The sequence below is a fragment of the Aquarana catesbeiana genome, linkage group LG12 (genome assembly GCF_042186555.1).
Source record: "Aquarana catesbeiana isolate 2022-GZ linkage group LG12, ASM4218655v1, whole genome shotgun sequence".
Taxonomy (NCBI): Eukaryota; Metazoa; Chordata; class Amphibia; order Anura; family Ranidae; genus Aquarana; species Aquarana catesbeiana.
Genome location: NC_133335.1, coordinates 50,575,087 through 50,603,029, shown reverse-complemented (window position 1 = coordinate 50,603,029; position 27,943 = coordinate 50,575,087). Strand labels below are relative to the sequence as shown.

The following is a 27,943-nucleotide window of genomic DNA, read 5'->3' as shown; positions in this document are numbered from 1 at the left end:
ACGGTGGGGGTGTGCAGTGCCGGGATTGGTCGGCGGGAGATTTGGGGTAATCTCTATGGCGATGGGTGGAATCGCTGGAAGCGGGCGGTGATTGGCAGCGCCCGGTGCGGGTGGCTCCGGGCGGTGACATCACCCTCCCCCATGGAAGGGCAGGCGGAGGTCGGTGATCTCCGCGGATTAGCCTGCAGGGGGCCCCCGCCGCCTCCCAGCACAGGGGCCGCCCAGTACCGGGAGGGGGGGGACGGGATCCGGAATGCAGCAGTGCAGGGAGGATCTGCAGCCTCACCGGGCACCGATCGCTGGGCCGACAAGTAGCAGCCGCCATCACACCCGATCCCGGGAGATCGGCGGGCACTGCAGACACCCGATCCTTAACATCGGGCATCGTGTTTCTAGTGCCTGGCAGGGAGTGATCGGAGCCTGGGCTGTATATGGCATCCGATCCAGCCACCCCGGTCATGGCCGATCAGCCCCCCTCCACGTGTCCGGGCTCCCCCTCCAATCCTCCACGGCTTCCCCGCACCCGATCCCGGCCATCCCCGGCCGATCCTCCCCCCCATCCCCGGCCCCGATGGTTACCCGTGGAAAATGGCCGCGCTCCTCCGTCCTCCAGCCCGATCTCCTTGTTCTCCTCCCCGAGGGGCACACAAGCGGCTGCCCGGCCTCACCTTCCGGCCGCAGGGAGGAGGAGGAGCCGGAGGAGAGCGACCTCACCAGACCCAGCGCGGAACTAGCAGGCTGCCCGAGAAAAACAAGAGCGGCCGCCGATGTAGGGAGGAGGGGAGAGCCGGGCACCCCCCCGATCCGTCTCCGATCACCCCCCGAGAAATTCTCCGGGGTGGCCGGGGATCGGTGCTGGGACTCTCCCCGCTTCCCCGGAGGTGACCCCGGACCGGAGCAGACGGCGATGTGATCGTTAATGCTGCCGGGATTCCCCCCCACCTACCCGGCTGGCTGGACTGACTCACCCCCGATCCGCCTTCCCGAAGACAAAGGGCTCCGATCTCCGAGACAAAGCCGCTGCGGCAGCCCCTGGGTAATGGCGAGCTCCGGGGGAGGGGGGGCGCTGCCTGCTCCTTCTCCCCGCCCAGCGACTCTGCACCAGCAGCCGGCCAGACGGAGCCGCGGGAGCCGCCTCCTCCTCCTCCCGCTACACTCCGCACCGCGCCGGCCACCGCCCGCCAGGGGGGACCCCAACTGACCGAGCGAACCTCCCCCCGGGGGGGACCCCGATCTGTCCTCTACCGGGGGGAACCGACTGATCCTCCCGGGGGGGGGGGGACACCGATATACCCTCCTCCCGATATCACTGCACACCGACTGACCTACCGATGGGGAACCTCCCGACCTGTCTTTTACCGGGGGGGGGTGACCGACCGATCCACCCTCCTCCCGATATCACTGCACCGCCTGGCAGGGGGGATCTAACAACCTCCACTCGCTACACCGTCTTCTGCCCGGCAGGGGGGACCTCGATCTGTCCTCCTCCGGGGAAAACCGATCTCCCGCCACTACTGCACCGCCAGGCATGGGCGACCCAACACCGGGGGGGAACCGATCTACCTAAATCAGGGGGACCGATCTCCCCTCCTCCCGCTGCCCCTGCACCGGGAGAACCTGGATCTACGGGGGACACTGAAATAAACACCTCCGATGTGCCCACCCCCGGTCTGTCCTCCTCCTCCGGGGAACACCGATGTACGGTAACTCAGATCCACCGTCCTCCGATCTACTCACCTCCGGTCAGGCTCGGTGTGGTCCCGGGTGTGGACTCTTCCCCGTCCCCGCAGAGATCTCCTCTTCCCCGCCTCCGCCGTGCCTGAGCCGCCTTCCAATCAGCCGGACCCCCTCCATCCTCCTCTCCCTGCAACACGCTCCAGCCTTCCAGCCAACCAACCCAGCCCAGCCTTCCATCCATCCCGTCCAACCACAGGGCTCTCCCTTCCAGCCACAGACACGGCGGCCCTCCTCCCTTCCAGACACCCAACACTCCCTCCCTTCCAACAAGCCTTCTTTGCCCCCATTACCAGCCACCAGCAATCCCTTCCAACCGGGCACACATCACCTCCAACCGGGCACACATCACCTCCAACCGGGCACACATCACCTCCAACCGGGCACACATCACCTCCAACCGGGCACACATCTCCCTCCCTTCCACCCACATATCTCACCCAACCGGGCACACATCACCCTCCCTTCCACCCAGCAATCCCTTCCAACCGGGCACACATCTCCCCCAACCGGGCACACATCACCCTCCCTTCCAACCGGGCACACATCACCCTCCCTTCCAACCGGGCACACATCGCCCAGAGATCTCCCCCAACCGGGCACACACCCTCCCTTCCATCATTTCCAGCCCCCCCCCCCGGTACACACAGGTGATCAGTGATTTAATAAAGGATGTCAGGGTGTAGTATTGGGGGGATCGCACACGGGGACTCCCCCATACCGGAGATCTCTCTATGTATTCTCTTCTCTCTATATATATCATTTCATTCTTCTCCTCCGTGCTCCGCCTCCCTTCACACCGTCATATGAAAGGCAGCCAATCCAGGAGGAGATCGGTGTGGGATGAACGGTGACAATAATCTGTCATGGGCGGGGCAGGGGCGGGCTCTACTCTGACAGCTCTGTACACATACAGGACTGGGCAATCACTAACACTTCCATTACACCTCCATACACATCACTGCACTGATCAGCCCGCACTGCTATAACCTGTACTACTACCTGCGCTGATCAGCCTGCACTACTACAACCTGCACTTCTACTACATGCACTGCTACTACCTGCACTGATCAGCCTGCACTGCTACTACCTGCACTGATCAGCCTGCACTGCTACTACCTGTACTGATCATCCTGCACTGCTACTACCTGTACTGATCAGCCTGCACTGCTACTACCTGTACTGATCAGCCTGCACTGCTACTACCTGCACTGATCAGCCTGCACTGCTACTACCTGTACTGATCAGCCTGCACTGCTACTACCTGCACTGATCAGCCTGCACTGCTACTACCTGCACTGATCAGCCTGCACTGCTACTACCTGTACTGATCAGCCTGCACTGCTACTACCTGCACTGATCAGCCTGCACTGCTACTACCTGCACTGATCAGGCTGCACTGCTACTACCTGCACTGATCAGGCTGCACTGCTACTACCTGCACTGATCAGGCTGCACTGCTACTACCTGCACTGATCAGGCTGCACTGCTACTACCTACACTGATCAGGCTGCACTGCTACTACCTGCACTGATCAGGCTGCACTGCTACTACCTGCACTGATCCGGCTACACTGCTACTACCTGCACTGATCAGGCTGCACTGCTACTACCTGCACTGATCCGGCTACACTGCTACTACCTGCACTGATCCGGCTACACTGCTACTACCTGCACTGATCAGGCTACACTGCTACTACGTGCACTGATCAGCCTGCACTACCACAACCTGCACTGATCAGCTGTGTGCTGGGAAATACACTATATTGCTAAAAATATTGGAACGCTGCCTTCACATGCACGTGATCGTCTATTTGGTAATATCTGGCTCACAGTCATCCCAAAGGTGTTCTTTGGGGTTTAGGTGCAGGCCAGTCAAGTTCCTCCACCCCAAACTTGTTCATCCATGTTTTTATGGACCTTGCTTTGTGCACTGGTGCGCAGTCATGTTGGAACAGGAAGGGCCATCCCCAAACTGTTCCTACAAAGTTTTTTTTTTTTCCATCAGACTAACCTTAAGACATGGATGAGCGAGTTTGGGGTGGGGGAACTTGACTGGCCTACACAGGGTCCTGACCTCAACCCACAACAGTAGGGAGAGTTTCTATTCTCCTCTGACTGACCTAAGAGGCTGCATGGCCCCTGACCCTCTGTCTGAACAGTGCTGATTGGCCCTGTACTGATCACATGCACTCTCCCAAACAAAAAAGAACTTTCCAGCAATACGCACCACACTGAGTATGTGCAGAGTGCCCCCAAGGCTCTGTATATCAGCAGATGGATTGGGGATAGGAAAAGAAGGGGAGGATCAGAGAAGACAGGCTCTAATAGCCTTTTTTACTCAATACAGAAGATTAATCCCTTAGGTTCCACAGTGAGTATAACAAGCATGCTTTACTGCATATACAGACTGGTTTTACTGTTGTGGGTTTAGTAACACTTTAAGAAGCATTGAACCCTAGCATTGTGGAGGGTGACTGCAAGCTGCCTAGCTGCTCTTTTGTGATCCAGCTGGAGACTCTCTTGCTGATCTGTCAATATTCTCATCGCACATGTTCCTGGAAAAAGCTCTAAAGCTGGATACAGACTATGCAATTTTCTGTAGATTTTTTTCCTTCAGATTTACCAAAACCATTTAATATGAGGTCAAACCTTAGGAGTTTCAATTTGTATGCAATCAGGCAGGCCCTTGCACTACATGGTTTCGGTAAATCTGACAAAAGTTGTATGGGGTCTAAGATGTTGGGTGCTTCAACAACCTTCAGCTGGAGACTGGATTATACATATCGACACAGTGAAGATACACTATATTAACAAAAGTATTGGGACGCCTGCCTTTACACGCACATGAACTTTAATGGCATCCCAGTCTTAGTCCGTAGGGTTCAATATTGAGTTGGCCCACCCATTGCAGCTATAACAGCTTCAACTCTTCTGGGAAGGCTGTCCACAAGGTTTAGGAGTGTGTCTATGGGAATGTTTGACCATTCTTCCAGAAGCACATTTGTGAGATCAGGCACTGATGTGGATGAGAAGGCCTGGCTCGCAGTCTCCGCTCTAATTCATCCCAAAGGTGTTCTATCAGGTTGAGGTCAGGACTCTATGCAGGCCAGTCAAGTTCCTCCACCTCAAACTTGCTCATCCATGTCTTTATGGACCTTGCTTTGTGCACTGGTCCAAAACATTTGGTGGAGGGGGGATTATGGTGTGGGGTTGTTTTTCAGGGGTTGGGCTTGGCCCCTTAGTTCCAGTGAAGGGAACTCTTAAGGCATCAGCATACCAAGACATTTTGGACATTTTCATTCTCCCAACTTTGTTTACAGTTTGGGGATGGCCTCTTCCTGTTCCAACATGACTGTGTACTAGTGCACAAAGCAAGATCCATAAAGACATGGATGAGCGAGTTTGGGGTGGAGGAACTTGACTGGCCTGCACAGAGTCCTGACCTCCACCCGACAGAACAATTTTGGGATGAATTAGAGCAGAGACTGCGAGCCAGGCCTTGTCGTCCAACATCAGTGCCTGATTTTACAAATGCGCTTCTGGAAGAATGGTCAAACATTCCCATAGACACACTCCTAAACCTTGTGGACAGCCTTCCCAGAAGAGTTGAAGCTGTTATAGTTGCAAAGGATATAGTGTACATTGCACTGGTATACTGACAGCTGTGTGCTGGGAAATACATTGCACTGGTATACTGAGAGCTACCTGCAGATAGAACACTCAGATATATAACTGCTAGGACATGCACACAACCAAATATCAGATACATAAATGTTAGGAAATGGATACGTTTTGAATGATAGCTGCATGCAGATGGATTATTCATATACATGAGCAGGGCCGTGGATAAGGGGTACCACTGGTTCTCCTGTACGGGGCCCAGGCAGCAGGGTGAGTTGGATGTGGGAGGGTGATCGGGGGGGGGGGGGGGTTGGGGGACAATTACTGGAGCCAATCCCCTGTATGGCTCTCTCTGCAGCAGCTGAAAGCCGGCTTCTTGTCTTCCTCCCGTTGTATCATCATATTTTACATGGGCAATGTGCTCTCATCTTGCCTTTTTACTGTTAGCTATATTAACAGTAAAATGGCAAGATCAGAGCACATTGCCCACATTAAAGACGAGGATGGGAGGATGATTATGGATGACACAGAGAAGGCAACTGTACTAAATACTTTCTTCTCCTCAGGAGGGGTATACTGACCACAACTGTATTGCTAATAACACATCACAGGACGTACCCTTGTGGCTAACAGAGGCCGGAGTCAAGCAAAGACTAGATAAGCCGAACAGAAATAAATCACCAGGACCGGATGCTTTACACCTGAGAGTCCTCAGAGAACTCAGTCAGGTTATAGCTAGACCATTATTCCTAATCTTTGCGGAAAGCCTGCTGACCAGGAATTGTACCAGCTGATTGGAGAAAAGCCCTGGAAACGACAGGCCAGTCAGCCTAACATCAATAGTAGGTAAATTATTGGAGAGGGTGATAAAGGGTTATATCTGTGCCCATAGGCGCAGTTTCATCTGTGCCCACCAGTGAATGTTATCTGTGCCCATCAGTGCAGTCTCATCTGTGCCCATCAGTGCAGTCTCATCTGTGCCCATCAGTACAGTCTCATTTGTGCCCATCAGTGCAGTCTTATCTGTGTCCACCAGTGCAGCCTATCTGTGCCCATCAGTGCCTGTAAGTGCAGTATCATCTGTGCCCACCAGTGCAAGCTATCTGTGCCCATCAGTGCAGTCTCATCTGTGCCCATTAGGGATGAGCTTTGAGTTCGAGTCAAATCCACGTTCGACTCGAACATCGCCTGTTTGACCGCTCGTCAAATTGCGAACGTTATGGACCGTTCGTGCCAAATTCGAGTGGCGCGTCACGGCCAATAATTCACTGCGGCATCGCAGTGCATTGCTGGATGATGATTGGCCAAGCATGCACTATCACCCGAATGCTTGGCCAATCACAGAGCCGTCTGTACAGAGAGCCGTAATTGGCCAAAGCCAGTGCCCCACACTATATAAGGCCGCCTGCGTGGCGTCCTTGTGTAGTGTGTTGCGGCGGCGGAGAGAGATAGACAGAGAGACAGTGTCATTTGTTTTAAGTTAGAGTAGGCAGGCGAGTCAGTTAGCTGCACTTAGTGTATTGTGTGTATATATATATATATATATATATATATATATATATATATACACATCCCAGGTGTTGTATGTATGTGTATATAATATATATATATATATATATATATATATATATATATACTGTATTCAGCTTAGCTAGATCTGTTCCTGTTATTCTCTTCCTACTGACAGGCAGGCAGGTGTTTTTACAGTATTTACAGTTAGTGTACACAGTGTGCACCTAAAGCTACCTGAAGACAATTGCTAGTGTTCTTCTGATCCTATTAGTACCACAAGCAGGCAGCTGCAGTATTTACAATTAGTTTACTGTGTCCTCTGCACAGTGTGCACCTAAAGCTACCTGAATAAAATTGCTGGTGTTCTTCTGATCCTATTAGTACCACAGGCAGGCAGCTGCAGTATTTACAGTTAGTGTACTGTGTCCTCTGCACAGTGTGCACCTAAAGCTACCTGAAGAAAATTGCTGGTGTTCTGATCCTATTAATACCTCAGGCAGGCAGCTGCAGTATTTACAGTTAGTGTAGTGCGTCCTCTGCACAGTGTGCACCTAAAACTACCTGAATACAATTGCTGGTGTTCTTCTGATCCTATTAATACCACAGGCTGGCAGCTGCAGTATTTACATAGTTGCCAACATTGTAAAAAAAAAAATGTGGGACACTTTTGTGGCGGTAGGCGGAGCCGTAGAATAATTAGGGGGCGGGGCATTCTTTATAGGTGTGGCTTAGGAAAAATATACACGTGCGGCTAAAAATGGGTGTGGTTTACGTGTCATAGTGGGCGTGGCTTAAATGGGCGTGGCTCAAGAGGGTGTGGTTAGAGTCTGAGATGAATGAGGGATGGAGAGGGAGAGAGGGATTAGAGGGGGAGAGGGAAATGACGGGACAGCAGCCCCAGATCCTACACAACAATAGAAATATGTGTATTCTAGAAAGTTTAACAATCAGCAGATAAAGATACTCCAAACACCTGGTGTTAGCACTTCAATCATCCTGGCACCATGGTTGTTATGGTGTCAGGATGATTGAAGTGCATTATTTCTATTATTACATTGTAATATAAAATGAAATCATTCAACTCACCATAATGCAGAATCAGTGGGATCCCTGAGCGTGTCACTAGCCACGTCGCCTGCCACCAGCCGTCCGTCCTTGCATCAGATGTCCCAGCAGAGTCCGTCCTTGCATCAGGTGCCCCCAGCGGAGCCCCCCTTACATCAGCTGTCCCCAGCAGAGCTCCCCCTCACATCAGGAGTCCCCAGCGGAGCCCCCCCTCACATCAGGTGTCCCCAGCGGAGCTCCCCCTCACATCAGGAGTCCCCAGCGGAGCCCCCCCCCTCAGATCAGGAGTCCCCAGCGGAGCTCCCCCTCACAACAGGTGTCCCCAGCGGAGCTCCCCTTCACATCAGGAGTCCCCAGCGGAGCCCCCCCTCACATCAGGAGTCCCCAGCGGAGCTCCCCCTCACATCAGGAGTCCCCAGCGGAGCCCCCCCTCACATCAGGAGTCCCCAGCGGAGCTCCCCCTCACATCAGGAGTCCCCAGCGGAGCTCCCCTTCACATCAGGTGTCCCCAGCGGAGCTCCGCTTCACATCAGGTGTCCCCAGCGGAGCTCCCCTTCACATCAGGTGTCCCCGGCGGAGCTCCCCTTCACATCAGGAGTCCCCGGCGGAGCCCCCCCTCACATCAGGAGTCCCCGGAGGAGCCCCCCCTCACATCAGGTGTCCCCGGCGGAGCTCCCCCTCACATCAGGTGTCCCCGGTGGAGCCCCCCCTCACATCAGGTGTCCCTGGCGGAGCTCCCCCTCACATCAGGTGTCCCTGGCGGAGCTCCCCCTCACATCAGGTGTCCCTGGCGGAGCTCCCCCTCACATCAGGTGTCCCCAGCGGAGCTCCCCCTCACATCAGGAGTCCTCAGCGGAGCTCCCCCTCACATCAGGTGTCCCCAGCGGAGCTCCCCTTCACATCAGGTGTCCCCGGCGGAGCTCCCCCTCACATCAGGTGTCCCTGGCGGAGCTCCCCCTCACATCAGGAGTCCCCGGCGGAGCCCCCCTTCACATCAGGTGTCCCCGGCGGAGCTCCCCCTCACATTAGGTGTCCCTTGCGAAGCCCCCCCTCACATCAGGTGTCCCCGGCGGAGCCCCCCCTCACATCAGGTGTCCCGGAGCCCCCCCTCACATCAGGTGTCCCCAGTGAAGCCCCCCTTCACATCAGCTGTCCCCAGTGGAGCCCCCCTTCACATCAGGTGTCCCCAGCGGAGCTCCCCCTCACATCAGGTGTCCCCAGCGGAGCTCCCCCTCACATCAGGTGTCCCCAGCGGAGCCCCCCCTCACATCAGGTGTCCCCAGCGGAGCGCCCCCTCACATCAGGTGTCCCCAGCGGAGCTCCCCCTCACATCAGGAGTCCTCAGCGGAGCTCCCCCTCACATCAGGTGTCCCCAGCGGAGCTCCCCTTCACATCAGGTGTCCTCAGCGGAGCTCCCCCTCACATCAGGAGTCCCCAGCGGAGCTCCCCCTCACATCAGGTGTCCCCAGCGGAGCTCCCCCTCACATCAGGTGTCCCCAGCGGAGCCCCCCCTCACATCAGGTGTCCCCAGCGGAGCGCCCCCTCACATCAGGTGTCCCCAGTGGAGCTCCCCCTCACATCAGGAGTCCTCAGCGGAGCTCCCCCTCACATCAGGTGTCCCCAGCGGAGCTCCCCTTCACATCAGGTGTCCTCAGCGGCGCTCCCCCTCACATCAGGAGTCCCCAGCGGAGCTCCCCCTCACATCAGGAGTCCCCAGCGGAGCTCCCCCTCACATCAGGAGTCCCCAGCGGAGCTCCTCTTCACATCAGGTGTCCCCGGCGGAGCTCCCCTTCGCATCAGGTGTCCCCGGCGGAGCTCCCCCTCGCATCAGGAGTCCCCAGCGGAGCTCCCCCTCGCATCAGGTGTCCCCAGTGGAGCTCCCCCTCGCATCAGGTGTCCCCAGCGGAGCTCCCCCTCACATCAGGTGTCCCCAGCGGAGCTCCCCCTCACATCAGGTGTCCCCAGCGGAGCTCCCCCTCACATCAGGTGTCCCCAGCGGAGCTCCCCCTCACATCAGGTGTCCCCAGCGGAGCCCCCCCTCACATCAGGTGTCCCCAGCGGAGCTCCCCCTCACATCAGGTGTCCCCGGCGGAGCCCCCCCTCACATCAAGTGTCCCTTGCGGAGCCCCCCCTCACATCAGGTGTCCCCGGCGGAGCCCCCCTCACATCAGGTGTCCCTTGCGGAGCCCCCCCTCACATCAGGTGTCTCTTGCGGAGCCCCCCTCATATCAGGTGTCCCCGGCGGAGCCCCCCCTCACATCAGGTGTCCCCAGTGGAGCCCCCCTTCACATCAGGTGTCCCCAGTGGAGCCCCCCTTCACATCAGGTGTCCCCAGTGGAGCCCCCCTTCACATCAGGTGTCCCCAGTGGAGCCCCCCTTCACATCAGGTGTCCCCAGTGGACCCCCCTTGCATCAGGTGTCCCTAAAGGAGCCCCCCCCCTCACATCAGGAGTCCCACAGAGGTGGGCCCTCCCCCACTACCTTAGAGGTGTCCTAGTAGTAGCATGGCTAGAACCCTGCCCCTTTCCTTATCAGACAGGAAGACGGCTGGGGGGGGCTAGACGGAGCTCCTGCGTCACCGCCCACCCTCCGCCTCGCCCCGCCTACCCCCCCTGCCCCGCTGCCAGTCTGATATGGAAAGGGGCGGGGCAAGGCGGAGCGGGGCGGAGGGTGGGCGGCGACGCAGGAGCTCCGTCTAGCCCCCCCCAGCCGTCTTCCTGAACTTGACCTCTAGCGGCGGCGGCGAATCGCGAACAACAGGATTTCTCGGGACATTTGGCAAGTATGTATTTACAGTTAGTGTACTGTGTCCTCTGCACAGTGTGCACCTAAAGCTACCTGAAGACAATTGCTGGTGTTCTCATACTAATAATAGTACAGGCAGGCAGTTGATTCTGCTAGCTGCAGTATAATCAGTATATATATACATATACACATCCCAGCTTTGTGCAGCTACATCTCACTGCAGGCCATTAGTATGTCTGGAAGGCCAACAAGGAGAGGCAGACAGTCACAAGCCAATAAAAGAGGGCAAGCAGGCTCTGTGTCTAGAGGCAATAGTGCTGGTCATGGACACGGTGCATCCTCATCAGCACGTGGCCGTGGGACACACTTGTCCTTTTTTTCGGCAGCTGGCCATATTGAGCTGCAACATGCCTAAGACTTGGTAGAGTGGATGACCAAGCCGTCCTCATCCTCTCTCACCCAGGCTCAGGGTACTTTATCTGGCAAAGCAGCTGCCAACGCGGCCTCTTCCCTCGGCTCAATGGCATCAGTAGGGATGAGCCGAACACCCCCCTGTTCGGTTCGCACCAGAACATGCGAACAGGAAAAAAATTCGTTCGAACACGCGAACACCGTTAAAGTCTATGGGACACGAACATGAATAATCAAAAGTGCTAATTTTAAAGGCTAATATGCAAGTTATTGTCAATAAAAGTGTTTGGGGACCTGGGTCCTGCCCCAGGGGACATGGATCAATGCAAAAAAAAGTTTTAAAAACGGCCGTTTTTTCAGGAGCAGTGATTTTAATAATGCTTAAAGTCAAACAATAAAAGTGTAATATCCCTTTAAATTTCATACCTGGGGGGTGTCTATAGTATGCCTGTAAAGGGGCGCATGTTTCCCGTGTTTAGAACAGTCTGACAGCAAAATGACATTTTGAAGGAAAAAACACATTTAAAACTACCGCGGCTATTGCATTGCCGACAATACACATAGAAGTTCATTGATAAAAACGGCATGGGAATTCCCCACAGGGCAACCCCGAACCAAAATTTAAAAAAAAAAATGATGTGGGAGTCCCCCTAAATTCCATACAAGGCCCTTCAGGTCTGGTATGGATATTAAGGGGAACCCCAGCCAAAATTTTAAAAAAAAATTGACGTGGGGTTCCCCCTAAATTCCATACCAGACCCTTCAGGTCTGGTATGGATTTTAAGGGGAACCCCGCGCCAAAAAAAAAAAAAAAAACGGCGTGGGGTCCCCCTAAAAATCCATACCAGACCCTTATCCGAGCACGCAACCTGGCAGGCCGCAGGAAAAGAGGGGGGGACGAGAGCGCGCCCCCCCCCCCTCCTGAACCGTACCAGGCCACATGCCCTCAACATTGGGAGGGTGCTTTGGGGTAGCCCCCCAAAACACCTTGTCCCCATGTTGATGAGGACAAGGGCCTCATCCTCACAACCGTGGCCGGTGGTTGTGGGGGTCTGCGGGCGGGGGACTTATCGGAATCTGGAAGCCCCCTTTAACAAGGGGACCCCCAGATCCCGGCCCCCCCCCTGTGTGAAATGGTAAGGGGGTACTTACCCCTACCATTTCACTAAAAAACTGTCAAAAATGTTAAAAATGACAAGAGACAGTTTTTGACAATTCCTTTATTTAAATGCTTCTTCTTTCTTCCTTCATCTTCTTCTTCTTCTGGTTCTTCTGGCTCTTCTGGTTCTTCCTCCGGCGTTCTCGTCCAGCATCTTCTCCGCGGCGTCTTCTATCTTCTTCTCCTCGGGCCGCTCCGCACCCATGGCATGAGGGGAGGCTCCCGCTCTTCTCTTCATCTTCTTCTCTTCTTCATCTTCTTCTTCATCTTCTTCTTCATCTTCTTCTTCTTCTTCTCTTCTTCATGTCTTCTCCGGGCCGCTCCGCAACCATGCTGTGGCATGGAGGGAGGCTCCCGCTGTATGACGGCGTCTCTTCGTCTGACGGTTCTTAAATAACGGGGGGCGGGGCCATCCGGTGACCCCGCCCCCCTCTGACGCACGGTGACATGACGGGACTTCCCTGTGGCATTCCCCGTGACGTCACAGGGAAGTCCCGTCAAGTCACCGTGCGTCAGAGGGGGGCGGGGTCACCGGATGGCCCCGCCCCCCGTTATTTAAGAACCGTCAGACGAAGAGACGCCGTCACACAGCGGGAGCCTCCCTCCATGCCACAGCATGGCTGCGGAGCGGCCCGGAGAAGACATGAAGAAGAGAAGAAGAAGAAGAAGATGAAGAAGAAGATGAAGAAGAAGATGAAGAAGAGAAGAAGATGAAGAGAAGAGCGGGAGCCTCCCCTCATGCCATGGGTGCGGAGCAGCCCGAGGAGAAGAAGATAGAAGACGCCGCGGAGAAGATGCTGGACGAGAACGCCGGAGGAAGAACCAGAAGAGCCAGAAGAACCAGAAGAACAAGAAGATGAAGGAAGAAAGAAGAAGCATTTAAATAAAGGAATTGTCAAAAACTGTCTCTTGTCATTTTTAACATTTTTGACAGTTTTTTAGTGAAATGGTAGGGGTAAGTACCCCCTTACCATTTCACACAGGGGGGGGGCCGGGATCTGGGGGTCCCCTTGTTAAAGGGGGCTTCCAGATTCCGATAAGCCCCCCGCCCGCAGACCCCCACAACCACCGGCCACGGTTGTGAGGATGAGGCCCTTGTCCTCATCAACATGGGGACAAGGTGTTTTGGGGGGCTACCCCAAAGCACCCTCCCAATGTTGAGGGCATGTGGCCTGGTACGGTTCAGGAGGGGGGGGGGGCGCACTCTCGTCCCCCCCTCTTTTCCTGCGGCCTGCCAGGTTGCGTGCTCGGATAAGGGTCTGGTATGGATTTTTAGGGGGACCCCACGCCGTTTTTTTTTTTTTTTTTTTTTGGCGCGGGGTTCCCCTTAAAATCCATACCAGACCTGAAGGGTCTGGTATGGAATTTAGGGGGAACCCCACGTCAATTTTTTTTTTAAATTTTGGCTGGGGTTCCCCTTAATATCCATACCAGACCTGAAGGGCCTTGTATGGAATTTAGGGGGACTCCCACATCATTTTTTTTTTTTAATTTTGGTTCGGGGTTGCCCTGTGGGGAATTCCCATGCCGTTTTTATCAATGAACTTCTATGTGTATTGTCGGCAATGCAATAGCCGCGGTAGTTTTAAATGTGTTTTTTCCTTCAAAATGTCATTTTGCTGTCAGACTGTTCTAAACACGGGAAACATGCGCCCCTTTACAGGCATACTATAGACACCCCCCAGGTATGAAATTTAAAGGGATATTACACTTTTATTGTTTGACTTTAAGCATTATTAAAATCACTGCTCCTGAAAAAACGGCCGTTTTTAAAACTTTTTTTTGCATTGATCCATGTCCCCTGGGGCAGGACCCGGGTCCCCAAACACTTTTTATGACAATAACTTGCATATAAGCCTTTAAAATTAGCACTTTTGATTTCTCCCATAGACTTTTAAAGGGTGTTCCGCGGCATTCGAATTTGCCGCGAACACCCCAAATTGTTCGCTGTTCGGTGAACTTGCGAACAGCCAATGTTCGAGTAGAACATGAGTTCGACTCGAACTCGAAGCTCATCCCTAGGCATCAGTCACTCCTTCCCTAGCCCCACCATAATCTCCTGAGGAGTCCCCCAAACTGTTTGACCACAGTGTTGGGTACATGCTCCAGGAGGATGCCCAGCGTTTTGAAGGCTCTGATGATGGTACCCAGCTAGAGGAAGGCAGTAACGTGAGCCCAGAGAGAGGGGGTGCCCAAGAAGGACAGCAATCTGGCAGTCACGTTCCCCCAGCTGCAGCATACTGCCAGCTTTGCTCCAGTGATGAGGAGGGAGGGGATTATGAGGAAGTCACTGACTCCACGTGGTGTCTCTGTGCGTTATTCCAAAAGTTCTTTGGTGTGGGCCTTTTTTGAGACGAGTGCATCAGATCGCATCGCTGCTATTTGCAACATATGTCTCAAGCGTATCTCGCGTGGCCAAAACATCAGCCGCTTGGGCACCACATGCTTGACCAGACATATGTCAACCTGCCATGCAGTTCGTTGGCAAGCGTACCTAAAAGACCCACACCAAAGAACAAAGCGGACCTCTCCATGCTCCTCATCAGCTGGGATCTCCAACCCCACTATACCTTCAGCCCTCTCTGAAACCTGCACTGAGAGGAATGAAGGTGTAGAATTAGGAGTGTCACAGCCAAGTACTTGCGGGCAATCTGCTATCGGTACACTGACGTCAGACTGTACCTGGCAAATTTCCCTTCCCGGTGCATTTCCGCTGGTCATATAATACCAGTACTCAGCTGGCTGAACTCCAAAAGGAATTTAACCTGCCCAAGAACCGCCTAATCTGTTACATGCCACCAGGTGGAACTCAACATTGGCCGTGCTGCAGCGGCTGCACACGCAGCAGAGGGCCATCAATGAGTACCTATGCGACTATGACACCAGGACAGGGTCAGGGGAGCTTGTTTTTTTTTCCCCACACCAGTGGGCTATGATCAGTGATGCATGCACTGTCTTGTCACCATTTGAGGAGGCCACAAGGATGGAGAGCAGTGACTGCATGCATCAGTGACACTGTCCCTCTTGTCCACCTGTTGGAGCACACGCTGCTTGGAATAATGGACAGGGCACTTGAGGCAGAACAGTGGGAGGAAGAGGAGGACTTCCTTACCTCTCAAGGCCCCTTTTATCCAGACAGTGTTCCTGCATGCCCGCCGATCACAGAGGAGGAGGAGGATTGTTTCAGCATGGAGGTGGAGCCTGGCACTCAGCATCAGCAGCAGTCTTCAAGGGATCAATTACAGTACGAAGAAACCCATGGACTTGTACGTGGCTGGGAGGAGGTCGCTGCGGATCTTGTCGTCCTTAGTGACCCAGAGGACTCTGGACCGAATGCCTCAGCAAACCTACGCTGCATGGCCTCCCGGATCCTGCAAAGCCTGTGGAAGGATCCTCGCATTCGTGGTATCAAGGGGAGGGATCATTACTGGCTGGCAACCCTTCTTGATCCATGTTACAAGGGTAAGGTTGTGGACTTTATCTTGCCGTCTCAGAGGGAGCAGAGGATGAAACATCTTCGGGAGGCCTTGCAGAAAGGTTTGTGCGACGCGTTTCCAGAGCCTGGGAGGTTACAATTTCCTGGTCTTCCTGGACAACGTGTTGCTGAGGCTTCGGTTAGTCACAGAAGGAGCAGTGGAGAAGGTGGCCCTCTGACAGATGCGTTCAGACAATTTTTTAGTCCGCAGCCCTAAGGTATGATCGGTTCCAGCAACCATCTCCAGCGTCTGATTCACATGGTGCAGGATTACCTAGGGGCAAGATCAAACTTGGAAACCTTTCCCACCGAAAATCCTCTGGGTTACTGGGTCTTGAGGATGGATCACTGGCCAGAGCTTGCACAGTATGCAATTGAGCTACTGGCCTGTCCTGCATCCAGCGTTCTTTCGGAATGTACATTCAGTGCTGCTGGAGGCTTTGTAACCGATCACAGGGTGCGCCTGTCCACCAAATCGGTCGATCGGCTGACCTTCATAAAAATGAATCAATCTTGGATCACCAGCTACCAAGCACTTGATGCTGATGTAACTGAATAATTTTTTTTTTTTAATGTGAGATCCCTTCAAGACTGCCTATGCTGATGCTGAGTGACTATCCTGTTATGCTGAGTGACAATCCTCTTCCTCCTCAATTTTCATGCTGATAGCTTGTAAGAACATTTTTGGTTCTGGGCACCGCCACCAGTGGCTAAGGTCCAATTTTTCTGCCCCTGTTTAACAGGGGCCTATACTTTGCAGCAGGGCTTATTCCTGTGCTCCAGCTATAGCATCTGTGAGGGGTTGCAGTGTTGTGGCATCAGTGCTTAAGGCCCAATTTTTCTGCCCCTGAAAACATGCCCCAGGGACATGTAATTACAATTCTTGATCTAATATTTCACAGCAGGGCCCATTCCTGTGCCCACCAAGAGTAACTGTGGGGGCTTACAGTGTTGTGGCAACACCACCACCAAAGGCCCAATTTTTCTGCTCCTGTTCAACAGGTGCATGTAATTACAATTATTGATATAATATTTCACAGCAGGGCCGTTCCTGCGCCCACTAAGAGTAACTGTGAGGACTTACAGTGTTGTGGCACCAGCACCACCACCAAAGGCCCAATTTTTATACCACTGTTCAACAATGGCATGTAATTACAATTCTTGATCTATATTTCACAGCAGGGCCGTTCCTGCGCCCACTAAGAGTAACTGTGAGGGCTTACAGTGTTGTGGCAACACCAGCACCTAAGGCCCCAATTTCTGCAGAGTATATAGGGCAGGCCCCTACTTTCAAACATCCAACTTACAAACGACTCCTACTTGCAAACAGAAGGAGACAACAGGAAGTGAGATGAAATCTACCCCTAGGAAGGGAAATTCTTTCCTGTAAGAGTTAATATGGGAAAAACGTGTCTCCTCTCCACTGATGCTTTATCACCAATCCTTGTTTCACTAAAACCCCCAAATTTTCAAAAAACATTTGTCATTGGGACAGAAAGTGAGGTGAAATCTTCTGAAGAGGTGCACAGACAGCAAAATAAATGTTACAGGGGTGATAACCCTTCCCTATGTTTTCCAAAAAGCTTAAAAATAGATTTTTTGGCTGGAGCTACACTTTAAAAATGTACCAGTTCAAAATGACAAACACATTCTACTTAACAACAAACCTACAGTCCCTGTCTTGTTTGCACCGCCTGTATACTGCTGTTCAGAGTATACAGGGCCTGGGGGCCCCACGCCCTTTCCTTTTTTTAATTTGGGTGCGGGGTTCCCCTTAATATCCATACAAGACCCAAAGGGCCTGGTAATGGACTGGGGGGGGTACCCATGCCGTTTGTCTCACTGATTTTGATCCATATTGCCGGGACCCGACATTACATTAAAGCCGCAAGCAGTTTTAAATGACTTTTTTTCCTTTACAAATGTCATTTTGCTGCAGGGACTGTTCTAAGCACGGGAAACACGCACCACTTTACAGGAATACTATAGACACCCCCCCCCAGGTACGATATTTAAAGGAATATTTTTCTTTTTTTTCACTTTAAGCATCATTAAAATCACTGCTCCCGAAAAACGGCCGTTTTTAAAACTTTTTTTTGCATTGATACATGTCCCCTGGGGCAGGACCCAGGTCCCCAAACCCTTTTTAGGACAATAACTTGCATATTAGCCTTTAAAATTAGCACTTTTGATTTTGAACGTTCGAGTCCCATAGACTTTAACAGGGTTCTAAAGTTCACGCGAACTTTCGGTCCGTTCGCAGGTTCGAACCGAACCGGGGGGTGTTCGGCTCATCCCTAGTGCCCATAGGTGCAGTCTCATCTATGCCCACCAGTGCAGGTCATCAGTGCCCGTAAGTGCAGTCTCATCAGTTCCCACCAGTGCAGCCCATTAATGCCCACCAGTGCTGCCTACCAGAGTCCCAGTCCCTCCCTCCTGTGACTGTCCTGGCCTGCTCCCCCAGAACTTCAGAAGTCAGAACAACACACTCCGGATCCTGGAGTCCAAACTGTACATAAACTTACTCTGCTCCACTCAGAGTCAGACTCAGACAGTCGCTCGGCTTCTTGGGCTTGAGCTGCCTTCCTTCTGTTCTGTTCCCAGATTCTCCCGCGACCCGTGTGTGCTGCCTGGGTGGCCACTGCACAGAATCCCAGTCCCTACCTCATAGATCACTTTGCAGCAGGAGTCAGGACTCCACTAGAGTGGGCGGGGGCCAGCACCATGTCCCAGCTGGATCTACACAGTACACAGACACATACAGGAGGAGAGAGCAGAGCAGTGAGTCAAAGTCAGTTATTATTAAAAAAAAAAAGTCAGCCGCGGACACTGCAAGGACTGCTCACGGATCCCTGACCTCAATTACGAGGAACAACCACAAGCACAAAATGTATTCTTGCTAGAGACGTGACGCTTGAGAGGGGACATGGTAGTGATTTACAAATACCTCAATGGTGATCCCAGCATAGGAAAAAAAACTATTCAGTCTCGGGGAGTGTAAGAGGACACAGGGCCACACAATGAAATTAGAGAAGAGATTTAACCTTAAACTGCGCAGGTGGTTTTTTCACTGTCAGGGCAATAAGGATGTTGAACTCTCTTCCACGATTGGTGGTGACTGTGGGGAGTATGGATACTTTTGAGAGACTCTTGGATGTGCATCTTAAAGAACACAACATACAGGGATATGGGAAATAATTATAGACACTGACACACGTACACCTACACAGGTTGAACTTGATGGACTATTGTCTTTATTCAACCTTACCAACTATGTAACTTTGTTGGCTTTCAGTTGCTGCAGAGAGAGCCATACAAGGGATTGGTTCCAGAAATTGCCCCCCACCCCACACTGATTACCCTCCCTGTGCACCATACATTTTCACCCTGCCGCCGAGCCCCCCCCCCCACTGCACAGATGAATGAATAGGAAACACTCTGAGGCTTCTTGTTCATTCACAAATGGAAGCATAGTAATAACAGTTTACTATGCTTCAGTGATGAATGAACACAGTGAGTGATTGGTACCGATTGCTCATTGTGTTCATTCAGGAAAGGAAGGGGCCAGTAAATTACATATTTACTGGCCCCTTTCCCCATTCTGAAACATCTCCCTGTGTGCCATAAGCAGCTGCCAGCACAAGAGTGGGGAAGCTGGCAGCTCTGCAGGGGAAAGGAGCACACGGGGGCCCAGATAACAGATGGAAGTGGCACATGTGCTTGGACCAATCCCCCTGCAGTGCAGCCGGAGGGAGAAAGAGGAGGAGAAGCTGGCAGCGCTGCAGGGGGAGGCAGAAGAGGATTGATGTCTGCAATAAGACAGTACAGCTGGCCCTCCTGCTCAGCAGGTGCCCAGGCCCCCTTTTAAACTGATAGGGCCCAGGAGGGCTGGCTGTACTGCCTTATCAGCGGCCCTGCCTGCAGTGCTGCCCCCTTCCCTCCTCTCCCCATCGCCAGCTGCAAGCACACATTAGGATTCTTCAAGATTGAAAAGTGGGGGAAACGCTCAGTAAATATGTTAGATTTTCCAGCCCCTTCCTTTCCTGAATGAACACAGTGAGTGATCGGTACTGATCATGCACTGTATTCATTCATAACTGAAGCATTGTTTGTGTGGTGCCTGTGGTTTCTAACAGCAGCCGTGTACATGAGTGCTAGGACAGGCATTGATCAGCCTTAAAATGATTATAAACCCTCACCTTGTAAAACAACACATTCAGTTTAAGGCAAAATATTTGTGTGTGTGTATATATACAGTGTATGTAAGTGTGTGTGTGTATATATATATATATATATATATATATATATATATATTTATGGTTGTGGCCCTAAGACCGAGACAGATGTGGATCACATAAACACGCGACAAGGCGTACAACATAAATAGATCTGAGGTGTGGCTTTTGGTCGTCTGGTAGGTAAGCCAAGAAAAGGGGCCATACCTAAGATAAGTAATGAATAATTGTGGAGGAAAGTGTGCTGAGAAATGTTGTAAAAAAGGGGAGTGGGAAGGAGGGTATCGCACCCTGGAACCAGCAGGGAGCAAGGGCGAGCAGCCAGCTTAAATACCCACCGAGCTTCTCCCATAAATTCAGGTCACCATACTGGTTTTCTAATTTATGGTCGTGGCCCTAAGACCGAGACAGATGTGGATCACATAAACACGCGACAAGACTTACAACATAAATAGACCTGAGGTGTGGCTTTTGGTCGTCTGGTAGGTAAGCCAAGAAAAGAGGCCAAAAATAAGCAGGTAGAGGATATATCTTTATTGGATCTAAGCTCATTGAGCAAGCTTGGAGAAGGCTAGGACCATCTCCACTTGAGGGTTTGGAATATATCTGGTGAAGCAGGCGGACTTCCATCTGCCTAGCTTCTTGATCACATGGTCTGGTACTCCGTGCTGAGATGCGGCTGAGGCTGCGCCGATCCGGAAGGAATGTCCAGAATACCGCCTGGGGTCTAGGCCTAAGTTGAGCAGTAGGACCCTAACATGTTTGATAAACTGACTGCCAGTCAGGGGGTTGACCGGAAAAGGCAGTAACGGGCTGGAGACTGGCTGGCTGGCTGGGTAGGTGAGAGAGCAGACGGTCAAGGATGGGTACTGGGCACCAGGCGTTGCTGGTCCTGAAGAAGTTGATATCTATTCCGGGTCTGGTTTGTTGTGTTTTGGAGACCGTAAGGTGAAGGACATAATGGTTTGGCAAGTGAGTCAGCAGGTGTCTGTACAGTCGATATTATACAAAGGAGTGCAGCGCAAAATTAGGGCTCATTAAAATATTTCATATATAATAAAAAGCCCATATAAATCCAAATAAAAATGAAAGCAGAAGGTGGACTAACAGTCCCAGCAAGCAAAGAGTCCCAGTGAGAAATTTCAATGCATGGGTGGCTTTCCCTCCATCTCCAGCACACTCGCTTCCCTCACCTCTAAGAGTGGACACTGAGCTAACAGATGGTCAACAACGCATGTCCCATATGGGTATAATCTCCAAACAGGATCCAGATCCACCGTTCGATGTCCCAGGGATATAATATTAAGAGAGAATCAGAATTTTAAGTGCACACTGATTATTTACTTTTAAAACAGCTTTATTTAACAAACAAATGGCTACTCACATGGGCTTCAAAGAAACAGCGCAAATAGGAGCAGACACCTTAGGTATGGAGGTCCAGGATGACAGCGGAGCGGGTGACGTCAGAACATGCTCTTTCCCCCGTACCTGACCACTGATGCTACCAGAGGTGAACTTGCTAGGTCGTAGGAAGCCGCGGAAAGCCAGGTAGATGGCCACCTGGATGACCAGGCTGTGCAAGAGCCCAAAGGGGCCCCTGAAGATAGCGCTTGTGATGGGTAAGCGTTTGCCATTGGTAGCGGGCTGCTGCTTCTGAATTCCGCGCAGCAGGGCTTTCACTGTATGGGCTGTGAACACAGATGGTTGTCCGAGATTCTGTAAGGACAGGAAATGCTGAATACCGACTAGGTACAGCCTGATAGTGTTATGAGCGAGAGCCAGCTGTGTATGGCAATAAGATATGAAGGCTAGGATGTGAGTGACAACGTCTGCTGTGGTTCCGGGACAAGCGGCAGTTGATGAGCTGTGTTGCATTGGCAAGATGTGGCTACAGTCAATTGTTAGTTGAGACCAAGGTGGGATAGGAGTGGATGATAGGTCGGCTCCGGATACCTGCTGGAAGAATGAGACAAAATTGAAGCGAGATAGCGCATCTGCTGCGGCATTGCAATTGCCAGGGATATGCTCACAGTAAATATTAAATTGGTGATGTAATGATAATTGCACCAGCCTGTACAGGAAGGACATGAAGGGGAGTGACTTGGATCTACCCTTATTAATTATGTTGGCCTTAGCCTGGTTCTCTGTGGTGAAGAGTACTGTCTGACCGGTCCACGTGTGGCCCCAGACTTGGGCTGCTGCCACGATGGGGTACAGTTCGAACAAAGATGAGGATCGAGCGAAACCAGGAATCAAGCAGATTTCTGGAGGCCAGGGACCGGCGAACCAGTGGTGGCCAAAAACAGCAGCAAAGCCAGTGGAGGCTGCAGCGTCTGTGACTACTTGTGGCAACTGGGCTGATACTGAGAGAATGAACATGGATATGCCGTTCCAGTTGGTGAGGAACTCGTCTCACATAGTTAAGTCTGCTATGGTTGCTGGGTCTAGTCTGAGGACTTGGTCGGGGGCCTGTACTCGGGCGAGAAAGACCAAGAGCCGTGACATGAACGATGGCCCCTGCAGAATAATCCTCATTGCAAAATTGAGCATGCCTACCAAGGACTGCAGCTGTCCTTTAGTACAGCCCTGTGACCGGGTAAAATTGCGAATGACCGACCTAACACAGGCTAGATGGTCAACAGGCAGGCTAGCCTGCATAACCTGCATGTCCAGGACGATGCCCAAGAAGGTGATGGAATGTGCCGGGCCTTCCACTTTGTGAACAGAAAGTCGTCGAGACAATGGATAACCTTGTGGCACTGGGCCTGGTGTGATAGGATCCAAGTGAGGGACTTGGCGAAAACTTCAAAAAGCCACGGGATGCTTTTAGAGCCAAAGGTCAGCTTGGTGGCAAAATAGTAAGAACCCCTCCACTTCATGCAATTCCACCACCAGAGGGATGGTTCGATAAGCAGGAGCCTGAAGGCATCTGCGATATCCGCTTTGGATAGCCAAGCGCCGGTGCCTATCTTAATGATGGCCTGGATGGCGGAAATAGTGTGTAGGAACGAACTGTGAAAAATGGCATACGTAACGAATCGTAGATTTATGATAGGGAGTGTAACGAGTTGAGTGTGGAATACTCGTGATGCGAACCGTTGTGCCGCCAATGCGACTAAGTTTGGTTTGGAGTGTGACGCATGTAGCTGCTGATACGTTCCAAATCGGTCAGAACAACGATGTAAACAGTGAATCGTAGGGTATGGTACGAACCGTTACGAATCGGTGCGTGGGATGTGAGTGATGCGAACCGTTGTGTCGCTGGTGCCACTGGGTTCAGTTAGGAGTTTGATGCGTGTAGCTACTGACACGATCCGAATCGGTCAGAACAATGATATAAATAACGAATCGTGGGGTATGGTACGAACCGCTACGAATCGGTGCGTGGGATGCCAGTGATGTGAACCGTTGTGCCGCTGGTGCGACTAGGTTCGGTTTGGAGTTTTTATTTTGACACACAATTGTTTCACTTTTAACGGTTCCCACTACCTCCAGGTACAGGGCGTGGCCATGGGCACATGTTGTGCCCCGGCCTACGCCAATCTGTACCTGGGGGGGTGGGAACGTGACATCTTTTCAAATGAACAGCTTAGTAATTACACCAATCAGGTGTTGATGTGGTTAAGATATATCGACGATATCTTTATTATTTGGGTTGACTCTCAGCAAGCATTATATTTTTTTGTTAACCACCTGAACAGTAACACCTACAATTTGAAGTTCACAGTCAATAGTGATATACACAAAATCTCTTTTCTTGACCTTTTAATATATAAAGAACGACTGCTTGGCCACTACACTCTACCGTAAGGAAACGGCGGGCAATACGATCCTGCACGCTTCCAGTGCTCATCCCTCTACACTGGTGCGGAGTATTCCCTACGCACAATATATCCGGCTCAGAAGGAACTGTACTTGTGACAGTGACTTCAGACACCATGCGGTTTTACTTAGGGAACGACTTCTCCAACGTGGATATTCCAAGTCACTTCTTCGTAAAGCTTTCAATAAAGCCTGTGACCAACCTAGAAATACACTGCTTTATAAGAATAAAACCAAGTTAGAAGAGCACTCTACGGTAAAATTTATCACACACTACTCCTACCAACAATATCAACTGCGTAATGTATTGCAGCAACACTGGCATATCCTTTATGAGGATCCTATTTTGAGCAAATACGTCAGTGATCACCCAGAGATTGTGTTTAAAAGAGCATCTTCCTTACGTGACAAGCTGACCAAAAGCCATTTTGTCCCCCTGCAGGATCACACTACCAACCAAGTGGGCATATATACCTGTGGTCACTGCTCTTTTTGTCCTTGGGTCTCCACTAGTCGTCGATTTAAACTACCTAATGGCGAGATGTTTTACCCACATTTTTGGGCTGACTGCAGCACTCAGGGGGTGATTTATCTGATGACTTGCAAATGTGGGGTCTTTTATATTGGCAAGACCATCCGCCAACTCTGGCAAAGAATACGCGATCACATCTATTACTCAGCCAATGGGAGGATGCTTAGCCCCATTAGCAGGCATCTTGATCTCTGTCATAGATTTGATACTTCTGTTGTGACTTTCACTGTTTTGGCAGTGATCCCACGGGACCCAAGAGGTGGTGACTGGGATAAGAGGATACTCCAACAAGAGGCAAAGTGGATTGAACGTTTGAATGCCACACGCTGGCCAGGTTTTAATGAAGTACAATCTTACAAATCATTCCTTTAATAATGACCCCTTTCTGTTTTGAAAAAGAAAAAACTTTGATTTATCGAATCAAGTATATACTATCAGTATACACTAGCAGTCCACTTTGCTTCTCTTTATGTTGGTGATCCACTTGTCCCTTCCCCTTCTTATGTAGTCCCTGCTATGTAGGTCCTATCGAGCATACTTTGATGTAATTTCTGCTGTCCAGATGTTCTCTTCGTTCATACTGTCCTGCGATGTCAGGAAATTCCAATTTAAGTCACACTGTATATTGCAAAGTGTTTGTAGTTTGGTTTAGATATTTACCGTTGTTTTTTTTTCCTTTTTTATTTTATAATGAAAGAAGAAATAATATATTCTCTTTTCATATGTACTATTGTGTATCTGTATTGACTGGCCCTGAGTCTCGGGCTTGCAGTGAAGACCCGGTTGTTGCCAGCCTCTGGACCCTGCCGACTTGCTGGTGTACCCAACCACATGTGCGGCCGGGTAGCCACATTCCGCCCCTTATGGGAGATGGTTTTCGCGGCTCTTGGTTCAGGCCTGTGTTTCTCCCCCTATGTGTGTGTTTGTGGCCTCCCCGCTGTGTGTTTTACCATCTCGAGGCTTTTTTTTCCATCTGCCTTATACAGCGCCATTCAGCGCTGTTACTGTGGAGGAGCCACTAGAGGGACCTCTCAGCCCTGCTACCTTTTGGACTGCGCTCCCCCTACACGTCCGTGTCTATGGCAGTCGCCTTCTCTGTACTGCGCAAGCACGGCCCGCTGTGGGTGCGCGCGCAGTCCTGCCCGGCTGATTCAGGTGCTGCACAAGATGCACACCTGATTGGGGCGTGTATTTAAGGCTAGCAGTCTAGTGTATTACCGCGCCATTTCTTTCATATGGTGCTCCGGTCTCTGGGCATCACCTATACCACTGTATCTTGTCTGGTAAGATCCTCCTATGGCTTTACCTTTAGTTACGGCATACCTTACATCGGCGATGACACTCCATGTATTGTGGTTGATTGGCTATATTTAGTTATTTCTCTTCTATTGTAGATGGCTTTCATTTGGCTTTTGCCAAACTGCTTGTATTGTTACATATAAAACCCCAGTACAGCCTTGCCTGTCGCTTTTCTCTTGCTGGTTGGTTTGTAAGGGAACAGCTTGTGATCTGTGTCACAAGATCTATTCGGCTTGCATTGCCTCTAACAAGGTGAGACTCTTTATATACATATATATGGTTTTATTAATATCACCTGAATGCTTTGACAGTCAGTCATCTCTTGGAATAGTTTCCTATCATTACCCCTTTTCTATATATATATGTTTTTTTTTATATATACATACATATATATCCAGCTCTGAATTACTATATATGTGTATATACTTTTTAGAATCAGCGCTGTTGTTCATCAAGTTCAGCCTTGCCATCTAGAAGCCTATGATTGCAATATACATTTCCCAGCTACCTACAGGCATTATTTCACTTTCTTCCTGAGGTAGGCTTAATTGCACCTGCCTGTGTATTATCATTAATACCTCAATTCTGTCCATTGTCTTTTTTACTTTTTTATTTTTTCCTTTCCCCTCCCCCCCCTCTCTTTTTCACCCCCCCCTTTTTTTCTTTCTTTTTTCGCCTCTCCTTTTTGGCTTCCTCCCCCCCCCTTTCTTTTTTCCCCCCACACATGGAGTGTTTTCTATAATTTTACCACCTTTTAAGCTTGGTATGGCTCTATATAACTCTTTTTTGGTGGCCGGGATTATCATTTTGCCGACTTCCCGGTTTCTACATCTTTTACGGTTTCATTACCAGACACGTCCCCGCATGTGAGTGTTTGTCACCTTATGCATGTCGGCTTCCAGGTCCACTTGCTGGTTTCTGCATGGTGCTCATGGATACTGATTGAGACACACTACCAATAAGGTTTAAAGTGAATATTAATTGTATGCATTTTTTGTTTGTCTGTCTTCTCTCTCTTTTTTCCTACTACAGGCGACTCAAACGGGCTCCTGAAGAAGCATTTAATTGCGAAACATGTAGAGCTGTGTTAGTTTGATGTCTTTTATGTTGAACAGAGGGCCATGTCCCCCCTTTTTTAAGGGTAGACCCCTCTGGAGTCTATGACCCATGTTTGAGAGAGTATTAGCTATTGCTCTGCAATTTATTGCAATGTTTTAACATGTCTGTGTTTTTGGTTTCATGTACTATTTGTATAATAAAATATTTATATTTAATTTTATGATTGGTGCCTACAAAGTCCATTTTTCCACTTCTTTTTCTTTTTTGTTAATTGACATGTACATGACTGGTAGGAAATATATTACACCATCTTGATGGATGTATAAAAACACTTACTGCCCCTAAGGAGAACAGCCCACCTCCATATCCATTCTGGTGCTGATCTGTAGACTTGCCTCTGGGGTACATAAAATTCCACAAAGATGTTGATCACTTATGAATGAGGCATTTCACCAGAATGGATTATTATTCATAATGCTCATGATTAGGCCATCCTGATAAAATGCTTCAAAGTGAATATGTTGTACCTTTTCTGATGGTTTGCACAATAAAAGAAGCTCTGAACCCAAAATGTCGATTGCCATTTGACAGTTGCATGTCAATAGCCATACAGTTGTCTGCTTGTTAGGACATACAATGCACTGTCTTGAATTGACAGCTGCATAGAAAAAGACCATTAAGATATGCACATGGTAGGACATGCATTGAACAGTCTTGACTGACAGTTGAATTAGGTTACCCAATGAGGTACCCTCCTGCTAGGACATGTATTGAGTAGGGATGAGCTTCGAGTTCGACTCGAACATCGGGTGTTCGCCCGTTCGCCGAACAGCAAATTTTATAGGATGTTTGCGGCAAATGCGAGCGCCCCATAATGCACTGCAAAACCGCAGTGCATTGCTGTATGATGATTGGCCAAAGCATACACCTGACCTGCATGCTTTAGCATGACAGACCAGCCTGTTTAGTGCCCAGCAGCCCAGCCTGTTCAGTGCCTAGCAGACCGGCCTGTTCAGTGCTCAGCCTGTTCAGTGCCCAGCAAACCAGCCTGTTCAGTGCTCAGCTTTCTCAGTGCCCACCAACCCAGCCTGTTCAGTGCCCAGCAGCCCAGCCTGTTCAGTGCCCAGCCTGTTCAGTGCCCAGAAGCTCTGCCTATTCAGTGCCCAGCCTGTTTAGTACCCAGCCTGTTCAGTGCCCAGCCTGTTTAGTACCCAGCCTGTTCAGTGCCTAGCAGCTCTGCCTTACCTGTGATCAGCGAGGAGAGGAGCCGGA

The 27,943-nt window shown here is 50.9% G+C and overlaps 1 protein-coding gene and 1 long non-coding RNA gene across 2 annotated transcripts in view; one reads left to right on the top strand and one right to left on the bottom strand.

Annotated features, from left to right (window-relative positions):
- The window catches only part of UBTF (upstream binding transcription factor), a 34,948-nt gene extending 33,031 nt beyond the window's left edge, over nt 1-1,917 (bottom strand). Inside the window, 1 exon segment of the mRNA XM_073607756.1 lies at nt 1,738-1,917. The gene's annotated coding sequence lies outside the window, so the exon portion shown is untranslated.
- On the top strand, nt 197-26,235 carry LOC141114209 (uncharacterized). The gene is made up of 3 exons (XR_012236888.1): nt 197-4,107; nt 5,924-6,203; nt 26,046-26,235. It is a non-coding gene; the product is annotated as an uncharacterized lncRNA (long non-coding RNA).
- Nucleotides 26,236-27,943: the final 1,708 nt, after the last annotated feature.